The sequence below is a fragment of the Aedes albopictus genome, chromosome 3 (genome assembly GCF_035046485.1).
Source record: "Aedes albopictus strain Foshan chromosome 3, AalbF5, whole genome shotgun sequence".
Lineage (NCBI taxonomy): Eukaryota > Metazoa > Arthropoda > Insecta > Diptera > Culicidae > Aedes > Aedes albopictus.
In genome coordinates, this window is record NC_085138.1 from 240,028,704 (window position 1) to 240,047,733 (window position 19,030).

A 19,030-nucleotide genomic window follows, 5' to 3' on the forward strand; every position below is an offset into this window, starting at 1 on the left:
CACATAAGTTTACATGATATATCATGTAAAAGTAATAAAATATCATGTAAACTTCCATTAGGGGGCGTCCATAAATGACGTAGCTTTTTTAAGCGATTTTCAATGCCCCCCTCCCCCCTCGTAGCATTTCGTCACAAATTCAGATACCCCCCTTCTATAAATGACGTAGCTTGTTAAACACCCCCCCCCCCCTCAACAAAATTTTCATGTAAAAAAACTTAGCTCTGATTTCAATTTTAACTTGTATTTTAATAAAATATTATGAAAAAACAACAATACAAGAAAACAACATCAAGACCATAGGTGCAACCAGTGGAGATTATCACTAAAGCTAATGACTCAATAAACCACCCATCGCCGTTCTGCTTGTTGCTGAAGAATCGGAAATTGATGCTCACAATACCATATTAGCCTGGAAGCTCTTCCAAAGATATTAGTTTGCTCACTAACAAATCCATTAAGAATATCAAATTGATTTCATTTGAATAAAATTCATACCCTGCAGGAGTATCTTATAAAATTTTTACAGCATTTCATTTTGGAATTCCTCGAGAATTTTCCTTTGGGATTCCCATTTTTGAGAATGTCTCCCGTTTTTGTTCCTCCAGCACTTCCTTCTGGGATTTCTCCATGATATTCTTTGGGATTCCATAAGAGAATTCCTCCTTATCGTATTCCTTCAGGGGTTCCTTCAAAGATCCCTCCAATAATGCATTCCGGAGTTCCTTCTTTGATTCCTCCAAAAGCTCCTTTTGAGACTTCTCCAGGAGTTTTTTTTCTACGGTTTTTCTAGAAGTTTATCCATGGTTTCCTTCAGGAGTTCTTTCAAGGTTTTCTTCTCCTCTTTTCCACCAGAAGTTTCTTTGGACATCTCCACAGGGATTTTAAACGGAATTTCTTTTGAGAGTCCATCAGAACTTCTTTCTGTGTTCCCTAAAGAAGTTCCTTTCGGGATTCCTCCAGGAGTTCCTTCTTGGTTTCCTTCAGGAATTCACTCAGATATGCATTCCAAGGTAAACCCTCCGGCATTGTTTCAAAACCCTGCCAGGAGTTACTCTGAGAATCCTCCAGGTGTTCTTTTTTGAATTCCTTCACTAATTCCTTCCTAGATTCTTCTGGGATTCCTCGAGGACTGCCTTCTAGAATTTATCCAGGGTTTTTTTCCCGGGACTCCTTCAGTAACTTTTTCCGGTCACCCTCCATTCACTACATCCAGGATTCCTATAGTCTTAGAATTCTGTCAGGAATGTCTTTATGGATTCCTCCCATAGTTGCTTCTGGAATTCCTCCAGGATTTTCTATCTCGGATTTCACCAGGAGTTAATCCAGGCAGTCTTCCGTAATTCCCCGAAAGTTATTTCCGGGATTCCTTCAGAAATTCCTTACGGGATCCTTTCAATTATTTCTTCCGCGCTTTCTTCAGAAATTTAGCCAGGAGTTCCTTGTGACAATCTACAAATATCTCCTTCAGAAGTTCCTTCAAGATTTCTCCGAAAGCTTCATCTAGAATTACTCCAGATACTCCTCACGGAATTTCTTTTGAAATTTATCTATTTCCTTTTAAGATTGTTCCAGGAGTTCCTTCTGAAATTTTTCTGGAAGTTTCTTCAGGGATTCCTTCTGAGATTCCTCCAGATCCTTTTGGTATGTTTTCAGAAGTTTTTTTCTGGGATTCCCAGTAGGAATTCTAATAGAAATGGTATCCTTCTCCTGTTGGGGAAACCTATAAAGAACACAATGAGAAATTCCTAACAAAGTTGCTAGAGGAGCTCCTTAAGAAATTGTTTGATGAATTCTTCGAGGAAGTCCTGTAGAAACTATAAAAGAAACTCCTGAAATAATGCCGTAATGCCAAAAATTAAGAAAACTTTTCCTTCGCAACCTTAGCGGCGTGCAGTACCCTATAGCAAGCAGCAAACTATTGGTCTTGAGAAGCATTTGAGCGAAATTGATTTTTGTCTGCAAACACAATACATTATTCTTTACACAGGATTTCAAAACCACTTTCTCAGATACAGTTGTAGCGTCCGATAACCGGCCATGTCTTATGAAATGAAGCCGGCATTTATTTCCATTATTTGTTATTTACATTAATGAGAAAGGAAAACAAATCATGCAATATTTGTTTTTATTTTCTGGGTAATGATACTTAATGCAAGTAAAAACTTCATTATTTATGAAATATTTTTTTCAATAGGCCTAGTAGAAAGCTACGTAGCATGTCATAAACCCCTACCCCCCTATCGTCACACTTCGTCACAAAATCACAAACACCCCCCTCCCCCCAAAAAAGCTACGTCATTTATGGACGACCCCTTACATGTCATGTAATTCAGCATGACTCTGAGTATTTACATGACATATAACACAAATTTACATGATATATCATGTAAACCATCATAACAATAAGTTTACATGATTAAAATTAAGTTTACATGACGTGTAAATATCATTATTTTTATCTGTGTATGTATGAGATGCACATATCACATGCACATATCATTCATTGTCTGGCCATTTTGCTGTTGAAAGAGTCATAGCTGTTGGAGGGAGAGCTACGGTGTTGAATATTTTTGTGGCGTTTTCTTATGCTAGCAGCAAAATGCCATTACAGAAATGTTCAGTGGAAACGTAGTTCAGTAGGACCTTTAGTCCACTGTTGATTAGTTGTTGAACTTGAACTTGATCTTGATTGAATGCCTTTAGTATCAACTCAAGTACCGCAATACTATCACTAGAAACTCACTTCTTGGAACAGATACTCAAACTAGAAGCCAATCCGGACTATATTAGAACTTTTTAATTCGAGTTATATGCCACATTGATTTTTTATTTAGCCCATCCCATATATTATGATCCAAAATCCAAAAACGAAAACTAAAGGACGCTAATGTCAGCAGATAAGCAGATAAAATTCCTACAAATTCCAAGATCTTATGAGTTGCGGCAACAGTGTATACAATTTCCTTAAAGTAATAAGATTGAACAATTGTTTCTCGAATTCTGTTTCCGTCTAGTCTACGTCTATTTTGGACACAACCTGAATTCTATTCCCGGTACTCGATCAACGTGACACTATGGTACAAAAATGATAAAAAAAATATGATTTGGTCGTAGACGTAGGTGTACGATTGAACAGAAACTTTAAAATTAAGATGGATGTAGCTTCAGAGTAACGACCAGCATATTTCAAGAAATCTTTCTCGGTGGTTGTGAAATACGATGTTTGCCAGAAAGCCCACGCCCGAAGACAACTACAGTAAGGACCCGATTTTGTCAGCCCGTGGTAGCATTTTGGGCTGACAAAATCGGGTACCTGACAAAATAGGGACATTTTTTAAAATCATTTTTTCATTCATGAAAATTTGTCCTGAGCATGTCAGTGTCGGAGATAGGGGTGGAGGGTCTGATTTGGGTTCTTTCAAATAATACGTAACGCCAATGAAGGGGGGGTCAGTACTGTGTTACGCTTTATACAAAATTTTGAAATTTCTCTTTCAAAAATAGTTACGCGGTGGAGGGATAGCGGATAGGGTCTAAAATTGCCAAATTTTGCATTCGTAATATTTGCACGTACCTTTGTGGTAATAAAATCGAATGGGTGTTAAGGGCACAGAAAAAAAGGTATTTGGCAAAGTTAACATTCAGTGCTTTTTTACAGCAGAACTATTAAATCTTTTATTTCATTTTCTTGTTATAACATCCCTACTGGAACACAGCCTTCTCCTAGCTTAGCAATTGTGGTCTACAGAAGCAGTTGACACTGGTTGGCGCAGTTTAAATCATAATATCTAACTTTAGCTGTCAACGAATGAAAATGAGTCAACATCAGATTGACAAGTATAGACACTCATACTTTCCGAATTGGTTACGTTTCTGCTGCCTTTCTACTATAATTCCCAAAGCCTTATCTCTAAAGAATCTCTGGAGAAATCTTCGAAGAAATGTTCGGGGGAATTTTTAGAGAAACTTTCCGAGGATATACGGGACGTAACCTTCAAGACATTCCCGAAGGGATCCCGTAAGTAGTTTCTGCAAAAACCTTTACAGGAGCTCCGGATAAATCCCTTAAGTAATTTCTGAAAGAATCCTTACTGCAATCTCCGTAGAAATCTCTAGAGGCATTTCTTTATCATTTTCTGAAAAATCAATGAAAGAATCCCTATTGCAATCTTTGAAGAAATCTCCTTGAGAAATCCATGGAGGAATTCCTGGAAAAAAGTACTGGGGAAATATCTGGAGCAGTTTAATGAGAAACCATAGCAGAAATGAATTGTTAAATTCTAGCATGAATTCCAGAAGAGTTTCCAACTAAATTTTCTAAGGGAATTTCAGAATACCAATTTCGTAAAGAAATACCAAGAGGTATCCCTGGAAAAATCTGAAGTGGGACCCCCGGGAAATCCATAGAGGATGCCCAAATGGGAAATCTAACAGAGGAATCATAGTGAAATGTCTAGAGGATTTTTGTATGAGTAATTACTGAAGGCATTAGTAGAGGAACATTTTACGAAATTCTCAGAAGGATCCCAGAAGGAATCCTAAGAGGAATTCTTGAAAAAAAAAAAAATCCCTTGAAAAATCGCTTGATTTATTCATCAGTAGGTTGGCTCCAGGGGCACGTTCTCTTCCATTTGGGAAATTTGTGCCTTCCGTAGATTTATTCATAGACTAAAGCACGCAGTAATTAATGTAGGAATTATTACAGAAATATCTACAGAATTCTCTGAACACATCACTAGAGGAGTTTCTGTAGAAATTACTGGATTAAGTCCTACATGAATACCAGCAAGAATTTCTGAAGGAATCTCAACAGGAGTTCGTCAACCTGGAGGTATCATATTCTGATCAATTCTTAGGGAAATATCTGAAAAGGATCTTGGAGGAACTCCAGCAGAATTTCCAGGACTATCCAAACAGATATGTATGGAGAAATGCCAGCAGGATGTCTTGAAAGAATCGCTCGGAAAATCCCTGGATAAATCCACGTAGCAATTGCAGGAGGAATTGTTGGAGAAATTCTTGGAGAAACCCCTTACTACATCGCTGTAGGAGTTCATGTAGAAAATTTTTGAGAAAAAAAATGCTGTCAGAATATCAACAATACTTTTGTAGGAATCCTAGCAGGAGTTCCATGACAAGTCTCAAGAAAAGCTTCTGGGGAAATCACAGGAGGAATGCCTGAGAAAATCTTAAAGAAACACACTTTAATGAATCGTTATAAAATTCCCGGAAGAATTCCTTTAAAAATTTCCGGCGGAATTCTTGGAGAAATACCAGCAACAATTCTTACAAGAAACCACGCAAAAGTTTTTGAAGGAATCGCAGCAACATTATTTTGGGGGAATCCCATCTCGAATTCCCAAAGGGTTACTAATGAATACAATTCTCACAGCAATTTTTAAAGCAATCCAAGCAGGAAATCTACAATACAAATCTCATAATAAATCTGGACCAACATGTAAAAAATGGCGGAACAACCATTGCATGTCTCATTCTTCCATCCCGTCTAGGCGTAAAGGGTGAGTCGATAATTATTGTGCCATTTTCAAACTAACGTAACTTTTTCCAACTTCACCAAAATCAACCAAATTTTGCACAGTTTCTCCTTATAGTCTATTGTTTTCATCTGTGTAATTGGGCCATAGAATTAATTAAGTTAATAGATCGCAAAAAGATGTCGTACAATCACATGCTAAAATCTAAAATGATGTTATCGTGCCTTGGAAAAGTTAATGATTATATATTATCCTATCATCTTAATGTTCGTCAATAGGTTTTAGGAAGGGTTCTCAGTGAAACATAAGCCTGGAGCTGAGAGAAAACCTGCGCATAAACAAACCAGAGAGCGTTGATTATTTGAACATGTTCACATGGAGGGCGTCAATCAAAAATGTTGTGATTTTTTTAAAAACGCATTCTAAATTTGAACCTATACCAAAAAGTTGTAATACATCTATATACTAAACTACTGTAAAAATTTGGTTTCTTTTCGTTAACTGTAGACAGTTTGCGAATCAGTTGAAGGTAGGGTGGCACAATGATTAACGACTCACACTTTATTTCAATTTATTTATGCAAATTTATCCCGTTATCAGATAGAAGGGAGTATGGTCTATCTGTTACTGGTCAGAGATTACATGAAAAATGGGCCATGTGCTCAGAAGGAAGGGAGAAGCAAAAATTCGAAATGGTTGTTTCGCCCTTTTCAAACGTTAGCCTATCTGGATCAATCCAAACAAGTGAACCTAGAGGAATCCCAGAGATGCCGGAAGTAAATGGATTGACTTGTAATCACAACAACAGGCAACGCTTATTGTTTGTTCTGTTCCAGAGGAAATTAAGAAGAATAGTCTTTAAGCCCATATAACCGATGTGGTAAGCACACGTGTAATCGACAAAACCATGCTGAGGGTGACGAGTTTGATTCCCGGTTAGCTTAGAATCCATTTCATAATCGACATTTCCTTAACTACCTAGTGTATAAAATATCTTCATGACTACCACTCGATATATGAACAAATGCAAAATAAACATTGGGGGACCTCAGTTAAAAATTGTAAAAGTTCTCATAAAATTCTAAGCTAAGAAGCAGGCTGTGTCCCAATTGGAACGTTACGCCAAGAAGAGAGAGAGCTGGAATCTTTTAGCAATTTAAAACAATTTTGGTTTAAAACATTGGCGAGGGTTGAGTGCTAAAATTGCCTCAATGTGTTAGTTTGCAAAAAAGTTTGGCCGTTTTCAAAAGTTACACGAGTTTTGTTCATTGTGTAATTTTTTTATGATGCGTAAAGACATCAGTTGCATTAATAATGATTATAAAATGGAAATTATGAATGAAATACTAATTTGTTTTTTATTTCAAAAAAGGATGACAAAATCGGGTCAAAAAGCTGACAAAATCGGGGGCTGTCAAAATCGGATCCCCACTGTATAAACAAACATTTTACCTACAGGAAAATGCGATATGTTTGATTAATTGAACATATTTTGTTGCATTCTGCAGCACTATCAGTGAAATCCAACTTTGAAGAGCCATATAGCTTTTGTGGAATGTGAATTGAAGGTAGGTTCAACAAGTGAATTTGGCGAAGTGAAAATTGAACGGCGATGAAGAACAATTCGGCTAGCTGCTGCTTTGGTGCGGTTGCCTGCGTTGTACGCAAAAAAAGGGTCAACTCCTAAGTGGAGTGAAATTGAAACGTAAAATTTAGTGTAATTATTCGATTTCCTGTGCCAAAGATGCTGATAACCGATAATCTACATTGTTGCTTACATCCTTTTGATGGGACGGGAATTAACGCATATGACGAAGCAAATTTCCACCCTATAACTTCTTTAAAGCTCTTTCGACAATTTCTTTCTGATTTTTTTCGGACATCCTTTAGCAAATTCTTTGAAAACTTTTTAAGGGGATTTTTTTTTTATTACCGAACAGGTTTGGGCCGAAGGGTCTCCGATTTCAATGAAAATTTCATCAGAGCTAGAGGTCGTGGATATATAATCAAATTTGGAATTCAAAAAAATCATAGTGGACTATTTTCACGAAAAACGCTAGATGAAATTTCACAATTTTCCCAATTTTTTCAAAATACCCCAAACTTCAAAAAATCATATCTCAAAAACTATGCATCGTAGAACAAACTTTTTTTAATGAAATCGACGCCAAATTACCTCAGCAATCCGATAAAAATACACTGAGAAAAAAGTTTCTCAGAAAATGTTTCATTATAGAGAAAAAACGTCTAAAAATGATGATAAAAGTACCGTCTGTATCATAGATTATTTTGAACAAAATTTTTCCTAGCGCAAATATTATTGTTCTTCATTTCGTTATTTGACGCCAAATTGGAATCTCTTACCGTTTTAGAGATATAGCCAAAAAACCAACGGCCAGTCGCTATATTTTCATAGGAAGCCATCAACAAAAGCGGCCGTTCACTTGTTGCAACATATTTGCTTTGCGGCGAGCAAATGACATACGCTAATTGCAACGTAATTTTGACACTAGCGTGAATCGGAGTGCACTGACAGCATATATATGGCACTTTAGTGCCTTTCAAATGCAACAACTTATCAAATTTTGAAATTAATGGATTTGTAACTAGAAAGCGTTGCAAATAACAAGTTTACAACGAGCAAACGCATATTTCAACGTTTTTTTTTTTTTTTTCAATCAAAGCAATCACATGCCGTTAGAGATGAGTGGATATCAGGTAACTATAACGTCTCTTTACACATGTAAAGCTTTGTTTTGTTTTTATATAGTTTTTGTTGCTTAAATGATCATTGGTATGTGGATTCTTCTATACACCATAAAGAGACATTTTCCACTCAATATTTAATAAATAGCATGGTCTGTGCATAATGTGTTTGTATAATGTGCTGTAGAAAAAACACTAATTTAAAACTTAACGGAACTTTAAAAGATATATACCATGGATGAGAGGAACAAACATGTACTCTCTGGAGCGGATCTGGTGTGATGGTTACAGCTCGTGACTGTCACGCCGAGGACCTGGGATCGAATCCCACTCCCGACATACGAAGGGAAGTAAAGTGTGGGTCCCGAGATGAACTAGCCTATGGCTAAAAATCTCGTTAATACAGATAATAAAATAAACATGTACTAATTAGTACGGGCAGCAAATTAAATTTTACCATGCATACAACTTCTTAACGCGCTAATAAAACATTGTTGCTTCAAACCAAGCTTTTCCTGTTCTAAGAAGCGACACAATTCCAACAGTGACGATAATAATATTCAGCAATGGTTAGCAAAGATTAATACCGAGCTCTGTATAGAGCTACTGAGTTGACAACAGTTGAGACAGCACGATACGCTGGAGGATCGATCATTACCGTTAAAGTAAGTTTTGACATTGATTAATAGAAAAAACACTGAAATGTAAGATCAATCAATTCATCACTTTTTTCTAACTAACAATTTGTTGTCAAAAAGACTTAATCAGTTTTGAGACCGAGCATGACAAACCCATACTACTACCCATAATATATTCGAATCAACCAATAAGTCGGTGCATGGTTCGAATGATTAAAATGTTGTCTAAAATTGTTTAATGCTCTAAGATGTCAAGTAAATGTTTAATTTCAAGAAACCCTCTAACGTCCTCATTTTCATTCACAGCCTGTGTATTTACGAAGCTTCATGGGTCAATATTGGATCCTTAACTATCTATATCTTTTGAAAATTTCTAGAATGCTTTCGTTATTTCTGAACGAAGCAAAAGAATTATAATAAAAAAATACTACACAACTATGCATTTTTGTTACTTACACAGTTAAAAATGTTATATCATTTAACCTGTAACAAAAGGACCTCGTCGTACCGCACACAGTTTTCCATCAGTTTATAAATTTACAGCTTGCTCTCAGTATGAAGCTTGCGTTCAGCATTCCATACAAGAAATTGTTTAATGTAAAATTAAGTTAAATAAGATAGAAATTCGCATGCAATTTTTTTTCTCGTTAGGTATAATTTCAAATATTTTGCTGAGTAGTAACCATTCTCCGTTAATAGTTTTCTTTGTTTTCATTGTTTTCTTAAATTGAAATGGAAAATATATAGGGCATGAGTGCTATAAGTAATTTTACGCTCACCGGTGGCATTGGCTCGTTGTTAACTTTCTAGAGATGAGCCAGCCTAGGGCTGCAAATCTCTTAAATAAAGATAATAATAATAATAATAATAATAATAATAATAATAATAATGTTAACTTGTTATTTGAAACACATTTTAGTTAGAAACCCGATCATTGCAAAACATGACTATTTAATGCATTCAAAAGGCACTCAAGTGCTATATATGTGCTATCAGTGCACTCCGATGCACGTTAGTGTCAAAGTTACGTTACAATTAGCGTATGCCATTTGCTCGTTGCAAAGCAAACATGTTGCAACAGGTGAACAGCCGCTGTTGTAGATGGCTTCCTATGAAAATATAGTGACTGGCCGTTGGTTTTTTGGCTATATCTCTAAAACGGTAAGAGATTCCATTTTGGCGTCAAAGAACGAAATGAAGAACATTGATTTTTGCGCTAGGAAAAATTTTGTTCAAAATAATCTATGATACAGACGGTACTTTTATCAGCATTTCTAGACGAGAAAAATCATCGGTGAAAAATTTTCTGAGAAACTTTTTTCTCAGTGTATTTTTATCGGATTGCTGAGGTTATTTGGCGTCGATTTCACAAAAAAAAGTTTGTTCTACGATGCGTAGTTTTTGAGATACGATTTTTTGAAGTTTGGGATGTTTTACAAAATTTTGAAAAATCGTGAAATTTCATCTAATGATTCCCGGAAAAATAGTCGACTATGATTTTTTTGAATTCCATATATGGTCATATATCCACGACCTCTAGCTCTGGTGAAATTTTCATTGAAATCGGAGACCCTTCGGCCCAAAGTGTTCGATAATAAAAAAAAATCCCCGAATCTCTTCGGCAATTACTCCAAAAATTTCGTCGGAAATTCCATAGGATTTTTTTAAAATTCTTTGAGCATTATTTTTTGGTAATTTTTTATGAGATTCATTTGAAAACTTAGCTATTATTTTGGAAGTTGCTTTCGCAATTTATTTAGTAACATTTTTCAAACTTTATTATGAGTTTTCTTGACAATGTATTTGAAAATTTCTTCTCATTTAATTAATTTGAACCCTTGAAACTTGCTTCGGCCAATTCCTTTTGAATTTTTCCACCGATGTCTTCGGAGTTAGCATTGGCGTATGTTTTTTTGGTACCGTGATTTCGGGTGAAATTGATCACATTTCGCAGTTTTTGGTGAATAATTTTTGAATACTAATCGATATGGTTACATTCAACGCATTAAAACAAGTACGACCATGGTTTTCATCAGTCACCAAGGTTGAAAATTGTACTGCAAATCATTTTATTATAAAAAATATCATTTGAAATAAAAAATCAAAAATTTTATTTTCGGGGTGAAATTGATCAGTCAGTGAAATATTGTTGCAGGTGTTGAAAATATTTTTTTCCACTTGTATTAACCACCTCAAAATGCGAAAAGCTATGCAAAACTTTTACGAGTTTACTAATTTTTTAATTATTTTAGTTTGAAGTTTAATAAATCTTAAGAAAACGCCTCAAAGTATGCAATTTCCATGTTCCATGTTATAACTTCCAGAAAAGTACAATTTTATGCATAAATTTCAATATTTATAGAACTTTTGATGACAAAATCGGGTTTAGCGAATACTTGGCAGCTAGGTACATTCATTCGAATATTCATTACATTTGCGATACAGCTGCGGTAACAAAAATTTGAAAGTGTCTTTGAAGTTCGTCCAACACGCAATTTCGGAAAATATCGAATTTTATACAGAAATTTGTGTCTATTTGGCTGTAAAACATGTAAACTCATCATTTAATAACTCTTGAGCCAGATGATGAACATTTTTTACTAATTGTTTTAAGTTTAAAGCGTTATTTTTAACAAACAAAAATTTTCCTCACGCTGATCAATTTCACCCGAAATTACGGTACAGCTTTTGAAAATTCTTCCAGCAATTTCTAAAGGATTTGATGCAATCATTCCTATGGGATTTTTTAAGCTTCTTTTGGGCAACTTAAAAAAAGTTTCAGTGATTCTGATCGAAACACTCTTTTGAGAATAAAAAAAATGTTTTGGGAAATGATTTAAGTTTAAATTTTATTGTTGATACCTACGGCATTTCCTAAGGAAACTGCTTTGGAAATTTATCAGGCAGACATTTCTCTGGGAATTTCATGGAAAATTTCTCTTGGAACTCCGTCTAACATTACTTTAAGAATTGAATTAGATATTATTTTACGAAAAAAAAAACAAGAATATACTATGGAATTACCAAAGTACTCTAAACAAAACTAATTGCCAGAAAAACTCCCAAAGAATTTGCCGAAAAAAAAATATAAAGCTGGTAACAAAATATTTCACATGGAAACAGCTGAAGGAACCCTGAAGGATTTATCGAAGGAATTGCAACGAAACTTTTCAAAAGTCATCTCGAAAGGATTGACGAAGGACATCCAAATGGAATTTCCGAAAAAGTTTTCAAAAGGATTGCTGAAGGAATTTCAAAAAAGAATATCGAATAATCTTCCAAACACACCATTGGAAGTGCTCTTAATTAATTTGCCAAAAAAACCGTAAAGAAATGCTTGGATCGATTCCCAAAGAAACTTTGAAAGAAGTTGTCGAAAATATTCCCAAAAGAATTACTGAAGAAAATTCCAAAGACATTTCCACACAATGAATTCACCGACGAATTTGCAGAAAAAAAAACAAAATGAAGGTAGGTACCAAAGGAATTCCTTAATACATTACAGAAGGATTGAAAAATTTACACGGACTTCGTCATCCGCCAGAGGCTGTACAGACTGATCGAACTAAACACTAGACAACTGAAACAACTCACATTACAAGCGTGGATATCGGCTAACGGCAACTCATAAATGGACCCCCAATAGGACTGGAAAAGGAACAAGAGCCACACATCAACATCCTCGTGCTCATCATTTTACCATGGACAGGGTGTAAAAAGTGACAGCAGCGCAAAGGTAATCAATTCAATATAGTAGAAGAAGAATAGAATACTTTTAGGCACTGTACTAAGTGCAAGCGCCAATTGGAATCGCTCACGCAGTGCCCTAGTGGACAAAAGAAATGTCAATTAGGTTAAGAAATTGAAAAATAAAGAAAGTCATTCACAAGTAAATTTTCAAGCGCATTTCTAAACAAAAATCCAAGAAAAAATTGTGAAAAATGTAAACATTAGCCAGATAAAAACAACTCACAGAGAAAGTTGCTGAATAAGTTTGAAAAACAAAACATTTTCCCAGAGGAATCGCGAAAGAAATCTTCCCGAAGAGTTGGAAAATAAATGTTCAAATTCAAACAAATTACCGAAGGAATCCATAAAGGCACTGAAGAAATTCCCGCAGAAAAAGCCGAAGGGTATTTCTGAAAAAAAAAATCTAAAGATTTAGCCAAAGATATTCCGAAAATTTCAGATGACATTCCAAAAAAAATTGTTTAAAGAATTGCCAAAAAAGTCAAGAAATTCTCGAAGAAGTTCTCTAAGGAAGTGCCTCATAATTGCTCAAAATAGTAGCTTGAGAAACGCATGAAAAATGAGTTCGCCATTGAAATGCAGATAATCATTATGCTAAAACAATTACATAAAGAATTTCTGGCGCATTTTTTAAAAGACTTTCTAAAAAAAGCTTCAAAAGAACTTTTAGAAAGTTTTCAAATAAATTGACCTAGAAATATTTTATACTAGCTGTCCCGGCAAACTTTGTCTTGCCGTCTTGTGGTGGTTTGACAACTGTTGAGCTCAAAAAAGCACCGCTGTCTAGATTGATTTTATTTCGGCCGTGTTGATTTCCTTCCCAGCTCATAAAAAATCAGAATTTTATCAATTGTGTTACTTTTCTAGTTGATTTTCGTAACTTTTTGTACATACAAACACAGCCACCACGAATACAAACCGAACCATGTGAGAGTCATGCTGATCGGTTTATCCGTTCTTGAGTTTTATTGCCTCAAAGGGACTTCAAACTCATTTTCATATATATAGATAGAAATTTTCAAATAGATCTATTAATAAAAAGGCACGAAAAATCTGAAAGCTTCATTCTTTCTATACAGAAAAAAAATGTAGTTAGAAGACACAGAATGTTGCTAATTGACAAATTGAAAGATGAATTTGAGAATAAAATCGACTTTTGGTGGGATTCGAACTCATGACTCCGTATTCGCTAGGTCGGTGCTTCAACTACTTAAGCCACAGAACAGGTACTAATTTTGCTGCGGAATAGAATGCCAAGCTGAACCCGAGCCCACACCATGTACATTGATGAAACACACTATGATTTTTTTTTTTTCACGAACCATCTCTCTTTCGGCTTAGATGCCAATTGCCAATCCACAAGACACCCGCGTTTGTGCCCAACAGCTCTCGTGAAAACTTATGCGAAAACCAAGTGGTGATCTAAATGCACTATATTAAAATCGAAATATTCATTTATTCCAACAAATTAGACCACTTGGTACTTTTTTTTAATGCTCTTCAGTATGTTTATGTTCATCCTTCTGGTATCCTTGTTGAAAAGCGGGAAAAACTAACTACCAATTACGTGTTGAGATTCATGGAAATAGAGTTTTAAAAGCGATTACAACTGATGAGTTCTAAATTATTCCGTCCAGTATTTTTTTTTTTTCTATATCCTTATGTTAACCGTCCCTCTATGCAGAACACTCCGCTACTTCCCCCTCTTCTCCCATTGCTTCGCCGACCAAACATTTCAAAATCCATTTTCAGCGTGGGAACTCGCTGCATCAAAATAATTAATCTCTCATGAACAATTAAGCCCTGCTCTTTTACATCCCCACAGGATATCCAACCATACTAATAGCTCACCGCACCACTGTACATATTCTGCGCAATGAATACAAGGACAACAAAATTATCGATGATTTTTCGCCATTTTTTGTATAGTTCTTTCTTTTTGCCGGCATTACATTCCAAATGAGGCAGCTTATCCGCTACTTGCTCGCTGCTATGCCCATAGTCGATCAAAAATTCGAACACAGAACTCCGCAGCCTGGAAACTGCATCAACGCCGACCAAGCCAAGGAAATCCACTCGGTTTTCTATGACCCACTTGTCCCAATTACGACGGCCCAATCAACGGCTGCTTTCTTCCCGTTGGATGAGCCCACGTCCGGTCATGTAAAAATCAAAATCCGTTGTTCCTCAACAAACAAAACCGGAATCAATTATTATTCGATCCCCTCTCCAGAGCCAGAGCGCAGCGCCCCGGAGTGCCAGTCAGTGAGTGCGTGGGTTTTCCGGGTTTTGGTTCAATGACCAGCTGCGCGTACTGGGCCCGGCCGATGGCCGGTGAAAATAAATGAGCTGGAATTAATTGTATGGCCACGCAAAAATTAATTTTCCCGCACGTGCACTCTCAACACCTCACCACCGGCCCTCGTTCGTCAAGGCGCGGGGGACCGTAGGGTGGTCAATACAGTGTGCATTCGGAAATTGGACGCATTGTGATGGGTGGTTGAGTTTCCTTCGAAAGCGATTGTTTCTGAAAGGATGCGGACTACTGTGCTGCACATGGGCTGCAGTTCAGTTGAAATCCGACAAAATTGGGACACCGCCGATGGCGACTGATTGATATGTCATCTGTATTACTATGTTACTAAATTACTATGTGATAATCGTAATTTAGTGGGCAACCTTACACAAGTACCCTTAAGGACAAACGTCTTGAAATCCCGTTTCAACAGTGCATCAGAACTTCAGACACACAAATCTCAAGAAGCAAGCTTCAAACAACAGTGCATTTTATTATTCTGTTCTTGCTCACTTGTAATTAGCTTAAAATGAGGAGATCAGATGCGCTGGTTTTGTTTACGAAGAGATTTGTGCGCTCGAAATCGTAAGTAGGTACCAAAGTCGGCCATTGTGGTGACCATTTTGGGATTCTAACAAGTCTGTCCTTAACAGGGACTAATAAGCTCCGATGCTGCAGATAGCTCTAGGCGGCAGGTCTACAGCCTACTTACATAATTCAGCAAGCTAACGTGCTGACGCTTGGCTTTGTGGTGGCCTTACCACTCCATTTGTTCTCGGAATACAGGTGGCAGGTCAATAACACGCCTGCTTCTAACTGCTCAGCAAGTATCAAAAACTGATATCGCGAGCACAGCGATTCCACCTTCCCGCAAGTAAGGCCCTACCAGCCAGCACTCAGAAGGATGTGCCGACATGAAGCCTCTACCTGCCCGACCATGCCGAGGGCCCCTTTCCAACCTGACCTACCCTAGGATCACTTTTTGTATAGCGTCTGCATTAGCCATTCTCCGAGTCCACGCGCCACCTCCTTTGTAACTCCAAGACGATGATGTGGGTGATAGCCGTTGAAACTCAATTCCAGCCAAACTCATCCCTACACATCCTCTTTTTTTCCTTCTAAACCATAGGGGGAAAAATCTGCTCAACAGAAACCCTAACAGGAAGGTGAGGGTAGTGTGGGGTTAAGGCCGTCTTCTACAACACTAGTAAAAGCCAGGACTACTCTCTCTTCAACACACTAAAACACATTCCTATAGTCGCCAAACCCTTCGTCTCTCCGGAACCACCAAGAAGGTACTGCTTCAGAGAGAGGCTAGTGCACATCGCACCCTCAAGGTTAGCTGCGTAGCCTAGCAGCAACGAACACCGATGACTCGCCCTGGAGAGTCCGCTGCTGGCGCTTAGCCAGTTTCCCGAGTGATCCTCACCACTCCCTTTGTCATCGGAAGGCGGGGAGGGTCAACCCCGCCCGCGCCCAACTGCTTTGCAGACATCAAGAACTGATGCCCACGTGCAACCCGATCTGACCTGCTGAAGGCAAGGGTATCACTACCCTTCAGGCCCTATCAGCTGCACCAGAAGGTTGCTGACAGCAGGGTCTCCACCTACCCCGACCCTTGCCGGGGACCCCTTTCCAACCACGGGCTCGGATCCAACCTAGTGGCCCAACGCCACGACAGCACCGCTACCGGGACTTCCTCTCCGCGGCCACTTAATCGCTGTAAGGGTCGATCTCGACCGCAGGGCACCGGTATGACCTACGAAGCCGACTTCGAACCCCTGGAACACCTCTTGTACTGCATCTGGACTAGCCATTCTCCGAGTCCACGCGCCACCTCCTCTGTAGCTCTCAGACGATAAGGGTGATAGCCGTTGAAACGGCGTTCCGGCTAACCTCATCCCTACACATCCTCTGGACCAAATTGTCCGGAGTTGTGTCTCCCCGCATGTGGCAAGCATGCGGTCACGCATTGTGCGAAAATGCGGGCACACGAACAAAACGTGTTCCGCCGTTTCCTCTAAACCATTGCACACTGGGCATTCGGGAGAATCCGCAAACCCGAAACGGTGTAGATACTGTCGGAAGCAACCATGACCTGTAAGGACCTGTGTCAGGTGGAATGTTACTTCCCCATGGCGCCTATTAATCCAACTGTCTACCCTCGGTATCAACCTATGGGTTCACCTTCCTATGGTGGAACTGTCCCACGCGCGCTGCCATTTGACCATGGAGGCCATCCTGGCAGTCCTGCGTATGCCTCTTGTGCCGCGCATTTCGAAGCACTCCATGTCCTCACTGATAAGAATGCTGATAGGCACCATACCAGTAATGACGCAGAGAGCGTCGTGTGACACGGTACGGTACGCGATCGCAACCCTCAGACACATAAGCCTGTAAGTACTTTCCAGCTTCCATCGGTAGCATTCAGTACCTAGCACGGTGCCCCACGCCAAGCCGCCATACCTAAGTATGTACGTAGCAATACTAACCAGAAGCTCGCGCTTACTGGCGTACACCGCAGAGCTATTGGACATAATCCTGTACAGTGCCGCAATAGCTGTGGAGGTTCTTTTACAGGCCCAACTGACGTGGCTACCGAAGGTAAGCTTATCGTCGACCATCACGCCCAAGTGTTTGACGGAGCGCTTTGACAGGATAGTGCACTCTCCTACACTGATCTCCGTCTGCTGCTCCGACTTCCGGTTGTTGACAACCGTTACCTCAGTCTTGTGGTGGACCAGCTCCAGTTTTCTGGACCGCATCCACGCCTCCACAACTTTGATTGAGTGGTCGGTAGTCAACTTCACCCCCTCGATCGTTTCACCGTAGACTTCGAGCGTAATGTCGTCGGCAAATCCGACAATCTCCACTCCCACTGGGTACTCTAACCTCAACACCTCGTCGTACATGACATTCCATAACACCGGACCCAGGATGGAACCTTGCGGGATTCCTGAGGTTATGTGAAAGCACTTCCGACCCACCTCCGTGTCGTAAACTAGTACGCGATTCTGAAAATAGCTTTCGAGAATCTTGTACAAGTACTCCGGTACTCCCCAGACGCAAGAGCGCATCGGTAATAGCAGACCAGCTGGCTCTATTAAACGCATTCCTAACATCCAGAGTCACTACCACGCAGAAGCGAACTTCTCTCCTCTTAGGCTCGAGTGCTTTCTCGGCGGTTTTTGTAACCGACAAGATAGCGTCTACGGTGGACCTCCCCTTCCGGAAGCCGTACTGGTTACTCGAAAGACCATTTTCGCCCTCAGTGAACCTCAACATTCTATTTATTGAGGATGATCTTTTCGAGCACCTTCCCCGCCGTGCCAATCAAGCATATTTGTCTATATGCCGACGGGTCTACGGGTAGTTTCCCCGCCATTGGCAATAGTACCAGGCTCTTCCTCTTCCAAGCTTCTGGGAAAACTCCCTCGTCCAGGCATTTCTGCATAGCAGACCTGAACATCTCGGGAGCCTTTGCAATAGCTACTTTTAAGGCCAGGTTCGGAACTCTGCCCGTACCTGGGGCCTTAACTACGCTAAGGGACTTAGCTATCCCCGAAAGTTCCACATCGGCGACCCTCTCCTCATCGCCAGCCCCAGTCCCCGGCTGTCCTACGAAATAAGGCCAAGGACTAAGATCATGACGCAGAAAAAGCCCCTCAATGGTCCCCTACAACATCTCTGGTGGTTGCTGTGTAGAAGCCATTACATACACCTTTCGTTTTGGCCATCACGATCCTGTAGGCATCATCCCACGGATTCGCATTGGCACTCTGACAGAGACCCTCGGAGCAGGCCTTTTTACTCGCCCTTATCTCAATCTTCAGCGCGGCTTTTGCAGCGGCGAACACCACCCGCTGTTGGTTTCGCTTTTCCTCAGATCGTGCTCGCTGCATCCGCCGCCTAGATTGTAGGCAGGCGCGGCGCTGGTCCGCAATCGCTTGAGTCCATCAGTAAGCCGGTGGTCTCCTATTTCTAGGGTGGACTCACCTAGGCATCGTCGCATCGCACGCACGCGAGAGCACGGCTACCAGCTCGTCGCCGTCTAAACTAAGTAGATTTAGCTCACGGCGGAGCGCCTCCTTCAATATTCCTTCATCGAAGTATGCTGTCTTCCACCTGCCAAGGCTTGGCTT

The 19,030-nt window shown here is 39.3% G+C and overlaps 1 protein-coding gene across 7 annotated transcripts in view; it reads right to left on the reverse strand.

Annotated features, from left to right (window-relative positions):
• LOC109409390 (fat-like cadherin-related tumor suppressor homolog) overlaps positions 1-19,030 on the reverse strand; it is a 1,285,617-nt gene that overhangs the window by 242,692 nt on the left and 1,023,895 nt on the right. The gene's annotated exons all lie outside the window — the stretch shown is intronic.